At 44.9% G+C, this 15,937-nt stretch overlaps 1 long non-coding RNA gene across 9 annotated transcripts in view; it reads right to left on the reverse strand.

Moving 5' to 3' along the window:
- Positions 1-15,937, reverse strand: part of LOC149355845 (uncharacterized) — a 31,543-nt gene that overhangs the window by 6,270 nt on the left and 9,336 nt on the right. For 3 of the 9 annotated variants that reach the window (XR_016289762.1, XR_016289763.1, XR_016289755.1), the window contains 2 exons: positions 15,189-15,263; positions 14,065-14,156 (listed from right to left, as the gene is read on the reverse strand). This is a non-coding gene — a long non-coding RNA (uncharacterized LOC149355845). Of the gene's footprint in view, positions 1-4,021; positions 4,127-14,064; positions 14,157-15,188; positions 15,264-15,937 lie in introns of all 9 variants that reach the window. The other 6 variants (XR_016289757.1, XR_016289756.1, XR_016289761.1 and 3 more) reach the window with 6 other exon arrangements.

Raw genomic sequence — 15,937 nt, forward strand, 5'->3', positions numbered from 1 at the left:
TTCAAATGCAGCTCAGTAACTACATGGAGGACAATGACCTTTACCTCCACTCCATGGTGCGTTATTTATGTTATTTAAGTTATTTATGTGCGGGAGGAATGCGAGCTTTTTGACGAATGTTACACTTAAAAATTTATGTTTGTGCTTTATTGGGAGAACGGTTTCATTTAAATGCAGGGTGGGATTGGGATGCAGGCCTCTCCGCAGAGAGAAAAGAACGGCAACTATTTTTTGTGGGGAAAACCGAAATCCATTTTTGTCTGCCAAATTACAGTTTGTTTAATGTGAGTTGTACCTGTCTTTCACAGGTTGATAAGCTGGATGATGTGCATGAAATTTGGACGCCATCGACATAAACTGAGTACATAATGGACTTTGGGATTACTTTGGCTACGGAATTCATTTTTATGATGAAAAGTGTAGTGCTTAAAATGCATCCCTGAGGTACGCTGTTCTCTGGAGTAAAGTTCCTCGAGAGGGTTACACTGAGATGGACTTGAAATGTGCGGTTCGACAAGAAATCTTTCAGGCAGTTTAATATTCTGCCGCAGACGCCCAGATCTCCCAGGTCGCGGAGAATCCCAAACCTCCAGGTGGTGTCATAGGCTTTTTCCATATCAAGGAAAACTGCCAGACAATGCTGTGTATGTATGAATGCTTCTTGGACAGTGTTTTCAAGCCGGACCAGATGATCCAGTGTTGAACAAGCTTTTCCGAAGCCACTTTGATGGAGGTCAAGCAGTTCGCGGGATTCAAGAATAAACGTTAACCTAATATTTACTACGCTTTCAAAGGATTTGGCAAGGCAGCTCGTAAGGGCTATTGGCCTGTAACTAGTAGGAGAGGCTGGGAGTTTTCCAGGCTTCAGAAATGATAACTGCCTTTTTCTAACCTTTGGGCATTTTTCCTGACACCCAGATTTTGTTCAAAAATTTCAAAAGTGCTTCTACAGCTGGTTCAGACAAATAGGCTAGCATTTGATAATGTATCTGGTCAGGGCCTGGTGCAGTCTGTTTACTGCTAGTTAGTACTCTACAAAGTTTGTGGACTGTAATCAAACTATTGTAAGGTTCGTTAGCGTAACCGCTCATTGGAAGTCTGTTTTCTGCTGTGTTCTTGTACTTTTTAAGAAAGAGTGGGTGTAGTGCAGTGAACTAGAAACATGACAGATGTGCTCCCCAAGTATGTCGGCCTGTTTGTGAATACTTGTTAGTGCATCAGGGGGAGTCAAGAAAGCAAGTGTAAAAGGGGAGATGTTGCCATCAAGTTTATGAACATGCTCCCACATGATTTTTGATGTAGTGGAACTGTTTACAGACGATACATAACCTTGCCACAAAGTTTTCTCACCATTACAACAGATATATTGAGCTTTGGCCTTAGCCTTTTAAGAACTGATTAGGTTTTTCTGTGTGGGGTATCGAAGAAAATTTCCCCAGGCTTTGTTTTGCCTCTTTTTTGCTTCCCTACATTCCCGTGTACACCAGACTTTTTGATTATTTTGCACCACTCCCAAAGTCTGGAGAATGGCTAGGTGAGCAGCGGTAATGGTACATGCTGTGAACACCTTTATTATTTCATCAATATCAAGGCCGTCCCAAAAGAATTCCTCCAAAGCAGCATTTTCTTGGAAGAGCGCCCATTCGACCATGGCCAACTTCCAACGCCATGGTTTGGTTAAAGTGATTGATGGTGAGGAAATTAGACTGATAATGATAGAAAGATGATCGGTCCCATATGGGTTGTCAAGAACATCCCATTTGAAATCTGTAAAAACACTTGGTGAACAAAAAGATAAATCTAGACAACTCATTTTCCCACCGCTGGGAGAGTACTAAGTGTGTTTCCCCGTGTTCAGGCGGCAGACATCCTTGCTAAGAATACAATGTTCTAGAATCCGGCCTCTGACGTTGGTTTGTTCACTTCCCCAAAACGAGGAGTAGGCATTAAAATCCCCAACTAAAAGATACGGCTCCAGTAGTTGTATTAAAAGTGCTTCTAAACCATGAAGACTGACAGTTAGATGAGGTTTAACGTATATGGAACATATTGCTATACTTTGAAAATCAAGGACGGTGACCCCAACTGCCTCATACGAGGTTTTTAGGTCAATTTTCTGAGTTGCAACACCACCCTGGACCACAATAAGCAGCGCCTTCAGAAAGCCTGATTGAGTTGTCTTGGTCAGAGCGAAAGACTTTACACTTTTTAAGAAAATATTTTGTTCTGTGGCCCTAGGTTAGTCTCCTGGAGACACAGTGCTACCGGGGAGAACGAATTTAAAATATCTGTTATGTCAGTGTAGTTCTTTAAAAGTCCACGACAGTTCCAGTGAACTAGAGATGCCATCATTATAGACTAGTTGGGGATAAGGTTAAAACCCTAGGTTGGTGGGTCTTTTGGACCAGTTATTGGGACTTTATCCCTTTTTTTGCGCTCGACAGCTTTCCCGCCATTTCAGCAAGGGCGAGGAAGGAGTTTTGTCCCTCGCCTGCTCAGAGCCGTTGGAGGATCCTGCAGAACACACGGGTAATGTGGTTCAGACCTCGCCGTGTGAGGCGAGGCCTTGGGACCCGCTGACCTGGAGGTTCGCGCAGCCTGTTTTGTGGGTGGTAGTGCGGCACTAGCTGGTGCCACCTAGGGCACGGGTGGCCCTGCTCCAAGCTCACTGTGTGTGGCCTGAGCAGACACCGGAAGCTGCTGTGATGCTGTGCCGTGCTGCACCACATCAGCAATAGTAGGGTGATGAACCACTGAGAAACACCTTTGCGATTCTCTGAAAGTGACGTTTTCTTAACTTTGACCGTGATTATTTCCTTCTCTTGTTTCCAAGTTGGACAAGCACGTGAGTAGGCAGGATGACTGCCCTCACAATTTACACAAAGATGCGGTTCAACTTTACAGTTATCTGTGGGATGATCGTGTGAGGCACACTTTGCACATGTGACTTGGCACCGGCAGCTCTGGGAGCCGTGGCCGTACCTTTGGAAATTGAAGCAGCATCTTGGGTTTGGGATGTACGGTCGTAGTTTGATTCTAGAGTACCCTATCTCCCCAGAGTCAGGGAGTGAGCTTGAGGCGAAGGTCGTGACGAAGTGTTTTGTTTCAATTTCTTTCTCCCCTTGCATGATTCTTATTCTGTACGCACATGTCATATGTTGGTCTTTGGGTCATCTAATAGTTTTTCTTCCGTCATGTACTTCAGGTCATCATCAGAGAAGACGCCATGAACAGTGTTCAGTGATCGGTGAGGGCTTTTTACTATTTGAATGTCACCGATGGCTGTGACTTCTGCTAATTTCTCGTACTGTTGGATGTAGAGTATTTCGAGAAGTAGGACCCCACTTGCAAGCTTCTTTATTTTGTAACCTTGGCCTAAGGTGTCAGTTAAATTTCTTGAGACGATGAAAGGCGAGACATGTCATGCGGATTTTCAGACACTGTGAATCATGTGGAACCTCAGGAAATTGGTCTTGTTCTTTGAAAAGAATTTGGCAGTTACATCAGTGCGCCCTCGTTTCGGAGGGCGATCAGTTGATAAGAGCTAGCCATAAAAAGGAAGTGTTTTTCGGCCACGGTGGCAGCCACCCACCACAGAGCCTAAAGAGGGGACGGGACAGGAGCTTGTCTTGCCCACGCCAGCTGTACACACCCTGACTATAACCAAATATGACCCAACCTAGGGTAGTTGCACCACACAAGGTTAACCCTAGCCGCCTATGAAAAGTTAAAAACCCGAGAAGGAAGGAGGCGACAGGAAAGTTATAAGAAAGGAGATAGGAAATTGAAAGATGAAGCGGAGGACAGGAAAAGGCAACTGCCAATTTCCCCCAGTCAGATCAGGCCAGAGGTGCTGTCTACAGGAAGCTGAGCCAAAGTGGTGTGTTGCCTCCGCAGAGGGGCCTTAAAGGTCCAAACGCTTGACATCGGCTCAACCACCACGGTCCCCTTTCCCCCGAACATGGCAATGCCACTCATGGCTAAGCGCGGGTGCTCGGATCTGTGGTGACACACTGCTCACCATCATCCTCCTTCGGGGATGTCCCTGCGGATGCTCAGGAAACTGTGGTGTTGCAACTCACCATTCATCTGCATGAAGCAGATGTCCCTGCGGGGTCAGCAGGTGCTAGAGAGGAGGAAGGACGTGTTAGAGAGGAGGAAGAGCGCGAGATTAGAAGAATGGCTGGAGAAAACTTGTTATTTACCAAACTTGTTATTTACCATGCCCTCTTTGACTCTCATGTTAAATATTGCCACTTGGTCTGGGGTACAACGACGCAAACTAATATTCAGAAGGTTTTGACATTACAAAAAAATGCAGTCAGAGCAATTGCGGGCGCCACATACTTAGCACATACGAGTGCTCTATTTGCAAAATACCGCATTATGGATGCAAGGGTTATTCATCAGTACCGTGTAATTCAGCAGTACAAATCTCAGGTACATAGTGACACCACATTTTTTGCTGACCTTGCGAATATACGGGAAAATACCGCTGTTCACAACACAAGACACTACGAATATTGGTATGTACCTTGTCCACGCACAAATTACGGTTTTCAAACTCTCAGGTATGTGTTGCCATCTTTCCTTAATAGTAACGCTTTCACTAATCAATCCATTCTTTCCGTTTCATATAACGCTGTCAGAAATATGTTCTTACAAAAGAATGAATCATATCCAACTGTAAAATAAACAAAGTGTCCATGTGCTGTGATTAAACTATCATTTGCGTGTGTGTAACAGTACCGAGACTATTCTGGTGATCTGTTATGAAGATATTGTACATATTTGTTATTTCATGCATTCTCTTGTTATTGTTTTACTGCTGTCTGTCATCGCCGTGCCAAGCCGCCACGGGAGATGGGAGCTTTGTCAAGCCGCGTGCGCGGCTTTTTTTCCTTTCTCCTCAGCCATTGTACATGACTGAAATAAATGCACTGAACTGAACTGAAAAAGAGTTGATAGAATTAAAGTTGCACTTAGCGAAAGCACAGGGTTCAGAAGAGGAAAGGCACCCTATGACCGTAGATGTGGAGTCGTCCAGAGCGCCTAAGGTTTGCCCGAAAAAGTTAATGGCACCTTTTGATGAAAGGAGAGATGACTTAGACATATACCTCCATCATTTTGAGAGGATAGCGCTAGGCCAGGGTTGGCCAAAGAGTGAGTGGGCTATGGCTCTGAGCACGTGCCTGGTGGGACAGGCTCTTAGCCTCTTTGGATGAATGCCGGCTTCTGAGTCATTGCAGTACGATAAGGTGAAAGATACTTTGCTTAAAAGATTTCGGTTGACTGCAGACGGGTTTCGTGAAAAGTTCTGGTCTACAAAACCCTCAGGATGCAGAGACTACCAGTCAGTTTGCATCTCGTCTGAGCGGTTATTTCGATCGCTGAATGGATACGTCTAACATTGAGAAGTCTTTTGAGGGGTCCATGGACCGTGTAGTTACTGAACAGTTTTTGAAGCATTGCAGCTCCAAGCTTGCAATATTTCTGAAAGAAAATTGAAGTCATTGAGTGGAGCTGCTGACTACGCCAACCAGTTCACGGAGGCACAGGAAATTAAAGGGATACTGAAGCAAAATCTTAAATTTGAACAAAAACGCTGAAAATCGACTCTCGAAATGTGATTACACCAAAATCTAGTCGTCACTGCGCATATTTTTCAGTAGGTGGTTTTATTTTTGATGTTTTATGGGCACTCGCCAAGCCCTTCTGGCCAGCGCGTGGTGAAGAGTGTGACGTCATGACACCCTCGTCTGACAGGCAACTGGTCGCATCACTCGAAGCATGATGTCGCACTGCAGTTTGGGTAGCCCAAACGCATAAGGCATGTTCACACTTGGACATTCAGCGGCGAGAGCGAGCGGAATCCGCCACTGCGGCAGAGATTCCGCTGAAATATCCAGCGGAAAGCTCGATCGGTCAAGGACTGATTTCTGCCGCCAGAAGAAATTCCACTAATTCTCATTGGCCAAAAGGATGGCGAGTGCGAAGTTGCTTTCCCGCGGCGACAAATATGGCAGCGCCGTTCGATGCATGACGCCTCGCTTCAGACTGGATTCGTCATTGTTACTGCCTTCTTCAGCGCGTTCAATGGCTATAACTGGGCCACCGGTATTTCGTTTTGTCTCCTGTCAGCCGTAAGAAAATGTACGAGTAATTAGTTAGTTAGTTATATGGGGTTTTATGGCGCATAAGCAACTAGGGCTATCATGCGCCAAACACAAGGTTAGACGTACAAGTAATAAATTTGCTGTATTTTTTCATTTAAAGTGATGATGCTGCCCCCTTTAGGCTTAAGAGGGGCGTCGGTTTGTTGACAGCAATGGTTCCCCTCCTAATCACCAGATGGCGCCACTAGTCTAAACATCACCACGTCTGTTTTAGAAGTGAGAATGTTAGAAATGGCACAAGGTCCGGAAAAAATGGCTACATCTAGCATACGTAAGTGTGCATATGGTTGGTATGTAGAGAGCATCGATTAACATCTTGCCATATCTGTGTATGCCATGAGCAGACGACACACAGACAACAAGCAGCTGACGCAAAACTGCAAAACCCGCTAGTAGCGATGGCAATCATGCTCCTGCGGGAACAGTGGGCGCACGGGTGTTATGACGTCTAGTCGCAGCTTCCACAGGTGGCCGCCAAGTGCAACGATACGGCAATAAATAACAAAAAAAAACATGCTATCCGCCTTTTTTTTTGCTAAAATGCTTGTTGCATTTATCAGTTTTAGCAGTCAAGCTCTTCTTTACATGTAAAAGAGCAGCTCCAAAAGTTTGGTTCAGTATCCCTTTAAAAACTTAACCAAGATGAAGGATGAAAAAGTCAAACAAGAGTCTGGTGTTTCTCGATCAAAAGCCCCTGGTGAGATGTCTAGAAGTTGACAACGATGTTTCCTGTGTCCAACTGCCGGTTAGGTGGTGCGCGTGAACAGGCTCAGTCAGTTTGCAAGAACTGCAACAGGAGAGGACATCAAATGAATGAGCGCAGACTGCAACTGCAGGAAAAAGCTGCTTGAGCTCTATACCCAAAAGAGAGTGAGTGGAGGAGTCACACGACAGTAAACGCGATGATCCAGGCGTGTCGATGATCCAGACGTGAATTGGAAGATGCCAGTACATACAGGGGAAAATCATACAGGGGATGCCAGTGATGAGCCTTCGTTTGATGGACAAGGGTCATCAGGATCAAACGCTCTGCGGGAAGAGAGGGCGTATGAAGGAGCTCTCCTCAGCTCTGAAAACTAGATCGACAACACCCGACCAAAAATGGAGCTGAAGCAGTTGAATGTACCAGTAGTGCCACACCTGAATATCACTTCAGAGGTCCTTGCAAAACAACAAAGAGAGAACAAATCGCTGCGTGACTGCTTCAACAGAGTTCGTAACATACTGCAGAGAAAGGGGAGCCGCACGACACATCAGTTCCTGCTTCAAGAAGACTTATTGTATAGACGATGTGTATTTAATACAGGAAGAGAAATCACACAGTTAGTGGTTCCAAAAAATTTGAGACCAGAGGTGTTATGCTTGGGTCATGACTCGATTTTAGCTGGGCACCAGGGGGTGAAGAACAACGTATGTAGGATAACGGAGGAATTCTTTTGGCCAGGGATTCAAAGTCAAGTTAAAAGATATGTAAAGTCAGGTGACACCTGCCAACGTACAATACAGAAGGGAAGAGTGGGTCGAGTACCTTTGAGCATCATGCCCATCATTGACCATCCATTTTCGAGAGTAGCTGTGAGCATTATTGGACCCATAACACTGGCATCCAATTGAGGGAATCGTTACATATTCACTCTAGTGAATATGGCAACGAGGTTCCCAGAAGCAGTGCCTTTGAAGACGACTGATACGGTGCAGGTGGCAGAAGCTTTGCTTGAGATGTTCTCGTGTTATGGGGTGCCAAATGAGATCCTTAGTGATTGAGGATCCAACTTTACGTTTCAAGTTATGAAAGAGATCGACCGCCTGCTGGCTGTTAAGCACTTATTCTCTTCACCGTATCACCCTAAGGCGAATGGTATAGTAGAGCGGTTCAGTGGTACCATCAAGTCCATGCTGTGGAAGATGTGCCAAGAAAAGCCAAAGGACTGGGATAGGTATTTGCTCGCACTCATGTTCGCCTATCGTGAAGTTCCGCAGTAGAGCCTTGGTTTTTCCCCTTCTGAATTGTTGTATGGACGAAGGGTGCGTGGTCCCTTGGCAATCCTCAAAGAGGTTTGGAGCAACAAACAATTGGAAGAGGATTTAAAGACTACGTACAGCTATGTGCTTGAGTTGAGAGAAAGACTTCAAGAGACCTGCAAAATCGCGCAGCAGAACTTAGAGCAAGCTAAGTAAAGATATAAGAAGATATATGACAGAAACACCAAAGCACGGTCCCTGAAGCCTAGAGACAAGGTGTTAATACTGCTTCCTACTGAACACAACAAGCTGTTGATGCAGTGCAAGGGGCCGTTTTTAGTGACACAATGATGAAATGACTACAAACTACTGGTTAAAAACCAGAAGAAATCATTTCACGTAAACATGCTCAAAAAATATGAACGAAGATGTGAGGCAGGAATAGTGTGCAGTGTGATTCATGAAGAGAAAGATGTAGACAGTCTCCTCACGATTAACGCCAGAAAGGCAATGGGCTGGGAAAAGGTGACCATAAATTCAGGCTCGGATAGATTTTTAGAGAGAGTTTACACCCAATTATGTAGACGTTGCAGAGTCGTTAGTGTCATTAACAAAAAAGGAGCTAGTAATAAGGTAGAATGGACGTCTGTGCACGAGCAAGCCTTCGCAAGGTTAAAACAGCATATGATGCAACCACCGGTGTTGCTGGCTCCAGGAATTAAAAAAACATTTGTTTTGTAGGCAGATGCTTCAAACAGCTAGCTCTCCGAGCTCTGTTGTTGCAGGAACAATATGGGTTTTAGCATCTAGTGTCTTATTCCAGCAAGAAGCTAAATAAAGCAGAGCAGAATTACTCCAATGTAGAGAAAGAATCTCTTGCTTTGGTATGACCAGTGAAATTTTTCAGTCTATATTTGTATGGCAAACCATACCGAGTGCAGACTGATCACCAGCCACTCGAATATTTGCATGAAAGTAACATGATGAACGGCAGAATAATGAGATAGAGTCTGACACCGCAGGAGTATGATTTTAGCATTGAGTACATTAAAAGAAGAGAAAATGTTGGTGCAGATTTTAAGAGCAGAATGTCGGACAACAAGGTGTGGAAAACGTAACAGCTGGGAGGCTGAGTACGACTAGCGAATGTGGCTGTAGTTTATTAGCTCGCGTTACTTTAGGTTTTATGCGTGCATTAGCATTTTGTATGCTGTTGCTGGAGATGTGATGGGTGGCCGGTGTATAGAAATAAGGAAGTGACATTTGTTCTCATACAGCACCTTAATGCAGTGGTCAGTGCACAAGTTATGGTGGTGAGAACATTGGTGAACATGTGTGATTTTGATGAGTGTTACGTGAAGTGGTGAGGTGTTGTGTGGTGGTGGTTTCGTGTGCTTCAAGGACAGGAGGAAGCAGTATTTTGGAGAAAAAACTGTTAAACAGGGGGGCCATTGTTACAAGCAAAAAGAGGGATGAGTAAAATACTGGACATAAGGAAAGGCACGTTAATTGGCACGTGGCACATGACAGAAAGAGAAGAGGGAAGAAAAGAGAGTGCAGTGGTATTTTTGGAAGAGATGGAGAAGACGACAACGAAACCGAAAACGAGGCGGAAGGAGAAGAAAATTAAGTGGACGTATAAAAGAAGATCTGGCGACGTGAACCGGAAGAGGAATGTTCTTTTTGCGGACGTTGGCGCACGGCCATCAGCTGCTACAGGAGGTGTTCAATCGTAAGGCTTACTGACCAGGCGTGGTCCCCATCGGCTGATGCCCCGGTCCCGTGGATCACAATGCTGACTCCGTCTTCGGAATGCTGGCTCTGTGTCAACGCCTCCGGAATGACGACTCAGCCAGCGACTGTTGTTACCTCCTAGACCTCGTCACTGGTACGAAGACGCTCTAACACCGACATCCAGCTAAGGCAACATGGCCGCACCGACTCCCTTCCCCTGATCCTCCTCAACACCCCTCTCGTGGAACAGCGACGCCTCTTAAAACATGGTACCACCTAGGTTTTTGTCCGCACTCCACGTCCGAGATAGCGTGCGAACCACCTGCATTTGGTAGCAAGCTTGTATGAGTGTGACTTTGTGGTTTACACGTAAGGACCATTACTGTGGTAGGACTGCACAGTTTTCTGTAGCATTACCCTGGTGTATGTGTAGTGCACTGTTGTGCTTGTTAAGTCATTTATAAAGTGCGGCTTCTTGAGTAGAGTGCTTACCATTCAACGGCATAGGCACACTTTTGTGTGACAGTAGATAACTAATGTACATATTTTCTTTTCTATGATGTGTCACACACGTAATAAATACCATAACATTCAGTAGTAAATATACTCGTGTGTTTGTTCAATGTTTTTAACTGTGAAAACTGGGGTCCATGTGCTGCACACAAGGCTTGAGTAGACTTTGAAGCATCAGTGTAGTACTCATTGCATCTGTACTTTGCCTGAAGTAACATAAAGTCCTGCTGCATGGCAATTTGTGACCCCTGTTTCTTCCACTCAAGGAAAGATATGTCACTGGCAACAGCGTGTATTTCCCAAGGAGGGATTGTTTTTTCTGAAGGTTGCATGGAGACTGTAAGCCCCAATGCCCAGATTTTCAACGTATGTGGCTACACTCAGTCGGTATGGTTGCGTTAGTGTAACTCGAGAACAGTTGTTTACTAGCTGAGCCAAGTAGAAGCTGTCGGCATGGATGCTCAAGTTGGGACAGTACTTTTATGGTGTAGGTTACGCCTATCAATTCTCTTCTTCATTGGAGTGACCATCGGTTTGCCTCGACATAGAGGCTTGCGATTGGGCTAGTTCGAAAAGCACCCGTGGCGAGACGAAGACTGAGGTGGTGCACTGGGTCAAGCATTTTTAGGGCTGAGGTAGAAGCTGACTCGTAGAGTACCGAGCCATAGTCAATATATGATAGAACTATGCTATTTAGGAGGTTTAAGAGACAATCGCGGTCCGTGCCCCATGCCAGATGAGATAGGATTTTTAGTGGGTTCATCACTTTCAAACATTTTAGTCGCAACTGCTTCATATGTGTAATGAAGGAAAGTTTTTCATGAATCCAAGGAACTTGTGTTCTTTTTGAACAGGAAGGCATTAACCGTTAAGTGTGAAGTCTGGGTCTGGTCTGATGTCATGTTGTTTAGAAAAAAATATTGAGGTACTCCTCTCACCGTTAAACTTAATCCCATAGTCATCAGCCCAGCTAGAGTTGCTAATCCCTAGCTGTATTTTCCATTCACAGATGGCCAAATTACAAGATTGAAAGCTTATCTGGAGATCATCCACGTATACAGAATAAGATATGGTTTTTGCAGCACATCATTTAAAGAATTCACTTTAACTATAAAAAGTGTGCAGCTGAGAACACCTCCTTGAGGGAAATCATTCTCTTCTGTGTACTGCTTTGAATATGCATTACCAATGCAAACTTTGAAAGTACGTTCTGACAAGTAACTTCGTATCGTTTTCAGCATATTACCTGTGATGGCAATGGAGGAGAGGCCGCGGATTATACTGTAGCGCCAAGTGGTGTCATATGCCTTTTCGAGGTAGAAAAAAAAAATGTTGCTTGTGCACAAATGCATGCCCTGCATAAAACTCAAATGCAACGAGCTGATCAATTGTTGACTGCCCTGCCTTAAATCCTGCCCTGTGTATATCAAGAAGGCCATTGTATTCAAGGAAATGAAGAAGGCAACGATTTATCATTTTTTTCGAACAGCGTACTTAGGCACCTAGTTAGAGCAATCGGCCGGTAACTCGCTGCAAGAGTAGCTTCCTTCCCTAGTTTTAATATTGGGAAAATGGTCGCTTCTTTCCAAGCTTTAGGAAATTGTTCTCTGGCCCATATCTTATTAAACAGACAGAGAACAGTTCCAAGCATATCCACATGCAGGTGCCTGAGCCTTCCGTACGTGATCCGGTCAGGACCTGCTGCTGGTTCCCACATGTGCCCAGTGCAATTTTCAGCTCCTGCAATTATAAATAAGCCGTTGTACCCTCCTTTGCACAGTCTCTTATCATGTATGAGCTTTTTCTCCTCAGGTAGCTTGTGCCGCAAGAAGGAATATGTACAGTGTCCAGGGCTAAATATATATTCAATGTGCTGCCCTAGGGCATCTGCTTGATGGTCAAGTGAGTCACCAGTGGTGCTGATAAGAGGTATGGGTTAGCGCTGTGCCCTTTAAAAGTTCTCAGCCGATTGAAAACGAGTATGTCGGAATAGAAGTTCACAGACACAAGGAATGATGCCCAGCTTTCTCATTTGGAAATGCGTCGAACAGACCTGCCATTCGCCTTTCTTGCTTAAAGGCCATTAGATTCTCAGAAATGGTGATAGCATCCTTGCTGGTTTTTCTTCAATTTAACTGTGACCAACATGAAATCTGTGGAATGTTTCTTTATTTTTTCTAAAGAATTCTGCAGTCACTTTGGTCTGCACTCTTTTTTGAGGGCAATCATTTCTGGAGGAAAGGGAAGCCATAAAAATTATTTGCCTTTCGGCTACGGTGCCAGCCGCCCACCATGGAGCCCAATAAAGGGACGGGACAGGAACTTGCAAGCAAGCCCTGCCCACGCCAGCTGTAGACCCCAACTATAACCCAATATGATGAAGCTCAGGGTAGTTCATCATACAAGGTTAACCTTCGCCACCTGGAAAAAGGAAAAAAAAGTCAAGAGAGGAGAAGGCAAGAAAGTTGCAAGAAAGAAAATATGAAAGCGAAAGATGAAGGGGAGGACAGGAAAAGGCGACTGCTGATTTCTCCTGGTTCGGTCAGGAGGTGACGTCTACAGGAAGCTGGGGCCAAAGTGGTGTGTTACTTCCGCCGAGGGGGCTTAAAGGTCCAAACGCTCGGCATCGGCTCAACCACCAGGGTCCCCTTTTCCTCGGACACGGGATACCACGCACGGCTAAGCGTAGGTGCTCGGGTCCATGGTGACGCATTGTTCACCATCATCCCCCTGCGGGGATGTCCCTGCAGATGCTCAGGAACCCATGATGTCGCAACTCACCAACATCTGCATGAAGCAGATGCCCCTGAGGGGTCATTGACAGGTTTGACCTCATTGAAAGAGCATAGGACAAGAAACCCTGGAGAGTGCTCAGTTGGTGCAGTGGTTCGTACAACTTCGGTGCGACTCCTTTTCGGGGGGCTGAGCAGATTTTTTTAAAGAAGGCTTATCCATGCGATACGAATTAAATGATGTTTCCTCATATGTCACCTGTGCTTCACCGCCTTATACACAGGAAGGTCCCGGGTCTCACCACCAGGTAGACAGATGAGGAACCCGTCAGCCGGGGCTTGACCGTGGCCCTGACTGCCACTGTTCATGGTTTCTAGCCTTCACCTTACAACCTACTGCCATGGTGTGGATGACAGCTTCGGTATGGGAGCTGGGGTATGTGGTGGCGCCAGGCAACAGCACCTGATTACTTAAGGTGGCCCTGCGGGGGACTCACATTCCAAGCGAGTGGACTGGTTGAAGGCTACACGGAGCACGACAGCCTGCGGTCACACAGAGATATTCTCCAATACTACAGACTGGGGCGAGCAAGGTACCTGTCAGCTGCCAAATCACTCAGTAAAAGCCAGGCCATCAAATGTCAAACACACAAACACATTCGGCAGTCCAGCTATGTGGAGCGTCATATCCCCGGAACAATTCTCAGAAAAATATAAGATACAAAGCTAGGGCCATGCTCGACCATATAATATGGGAATGCCCTCACAGACTTCCCCTACGGCACTGCTAATAAAGTCCATGGACCAGTGGGAGACCTATCAACTCAGCTCCGACCCGAGACTCAAGCAAAGATAATCCAATTGGCCGAAGACACTGCCAGCACCTACGGGATCCTGGCTGCCATCTAAAGCAGGGGTGTTAGCCCCACAGCGCGGAATAAACTTACCAATGATGATGATGATCAGTGATAGAACCAAGAGGTTTGGTCAAGGTCGTCATTCGGTCGATGAAACCGAAACAGCAAGAAAGAAGAATGGTCTATGAAATGAAACAGAAACAGCATGAGAGAGGAAATTCAATTATAAATTATTTAGCGGTTGAGAGCAAATAGTACCTAGTAATCCACCTATTCTAATGTCTAATGCATTGTTTGACAGAAAAAAAACACATAATAAAATTAGTTGTCTATAGACATTTAAAGTATCTCCGAAGACTTGTCACCCAGCCCTCAGGCACTCGAAAGGTTGTGCTTAGCAATGAATTCCAAAACACGATGAGGAGTTATGGTTAACGGTGTAAAATGGGCAATGAATAATTGATTTTTCTCAAGAATGTACCCATGGAACATGCTCTCAGACACAAATGCCCAGAGATTCATCAATTGGACCAAAAATGTCAGTACATCAGCAGCCACTTTGCTATAACCATCACACACACAAGAGGGACACCAGAGGCCCTTCTTATTCACTGAAAACAAGGCAGCAGTAATCAAACCAGCTATCTCACTTGTACACTTCTTTTTTTGCATGTATCTGTGACCTGCAATGGGTGACATCACAACATAAACATAAATAATTTAGAGACACAAGGTAGCACGCATGCACCTTAATGTCAGTATTTATAGCGAAAACAGTATCACACAATGTAGCTAAAAGCATGCACACATTTCACACTTCATGCACAAAATGCAGTATTTAAAAGAAGACCACCATTGGACATAAAACTTCAACTGGCCTGAAGCAGGCCCATTCTGACGACCAACTAATATGAGTAGGTAAACATATGAGGCCAGAGCTATTCAAGCTGCTCCAAACAGTAACATTAAGAGAAGATCAATGAAAGCAATAGAACATTTCATGAGAACCGCACAAACAAGGCAAGAAGCAAGATGCCTAGGGCGATTACTGTGACGCACTTAAGCTTTGTGCTTTGAGCTTTTTGGCTCAGTGAAGAAGGCTTCCGTACGAAAGCCGAAATGTGAATTACATCTTTTAACAACTTCCTTTTGGTCGGCGTTATTCTTTTCTTTTCACACAAGAAAAAGAATGCATCACTGCAGTAACAACTTACAACACAGCTTTTGACTCCATATGCTGGCCACAAAATCCACGCCATCGACTCGTACCTTGAAGGCAGATGTGCCACCTGCAAATATCAATTCCCCATTATCGCTATGACAGGACAACAAAAAAGGAGCATGTAAACTTGGCCCAAGAGTGAATATCGCGTGTATGTAAAGAGACAAGGAAAACTATACTTGCCCAAGTATCCGCCTTAACACAAAGGAAAACTAGCTTCTTTAAAATGCTAAGTTCCCCTGGCATTAATAAAAGAATCTTGCTACGAGGAAAGTCAATCTGCCAACGATCGTTCGAAAGTGTAATTGAACATTATAACTGAGACAATTATTGCACCACCTGCTTTGCTCAAAAACCAATTTTCACTAAAGCAGAATGATCAAAATGCAAGATTCTATTAAGTAACCAGAAACGCGATCGGCATCATAAAAAGAAAAAGATGTTCACATACTGATTAATTAAATCCTGACAGCTAGAAATTTAATTTCTTTGGCAACTGCAACCTGAGAGTGCTTGGTAAATTGTGGGGGTTTGACATATCAGACGTGGTAAATGGGCACTGACCGTACTGACGGGCTACGGATTAATTTATAGCAGCTAGAATTTCTTAACGTGCACTGAAATTGAACAGCACAAGGGCTTTTTTCATTTCACCTCAATCAAAATGCGGTCAGGATCGAACCCATGGCCTAGGGTTCAACAGCCGAGCGCCAAGCAAAAACCGAGGCGGATAGAAAGCGT

The sequence above is a fragment of the Amblyomma mixtum genome, chromosome 3, assembly GCF_055824585.1.
Source record: "Amblyomma mixtum isolate Tamu chromosome 3, ASM5582458v1, whole genome shotgun sequence".
Lineage (NCBI taxonomy): Eukaryota > Metazoa > Arthropoda > Arachnida > Ixodida > Ixodidae > Amblyomma > Amblyomma mixtum.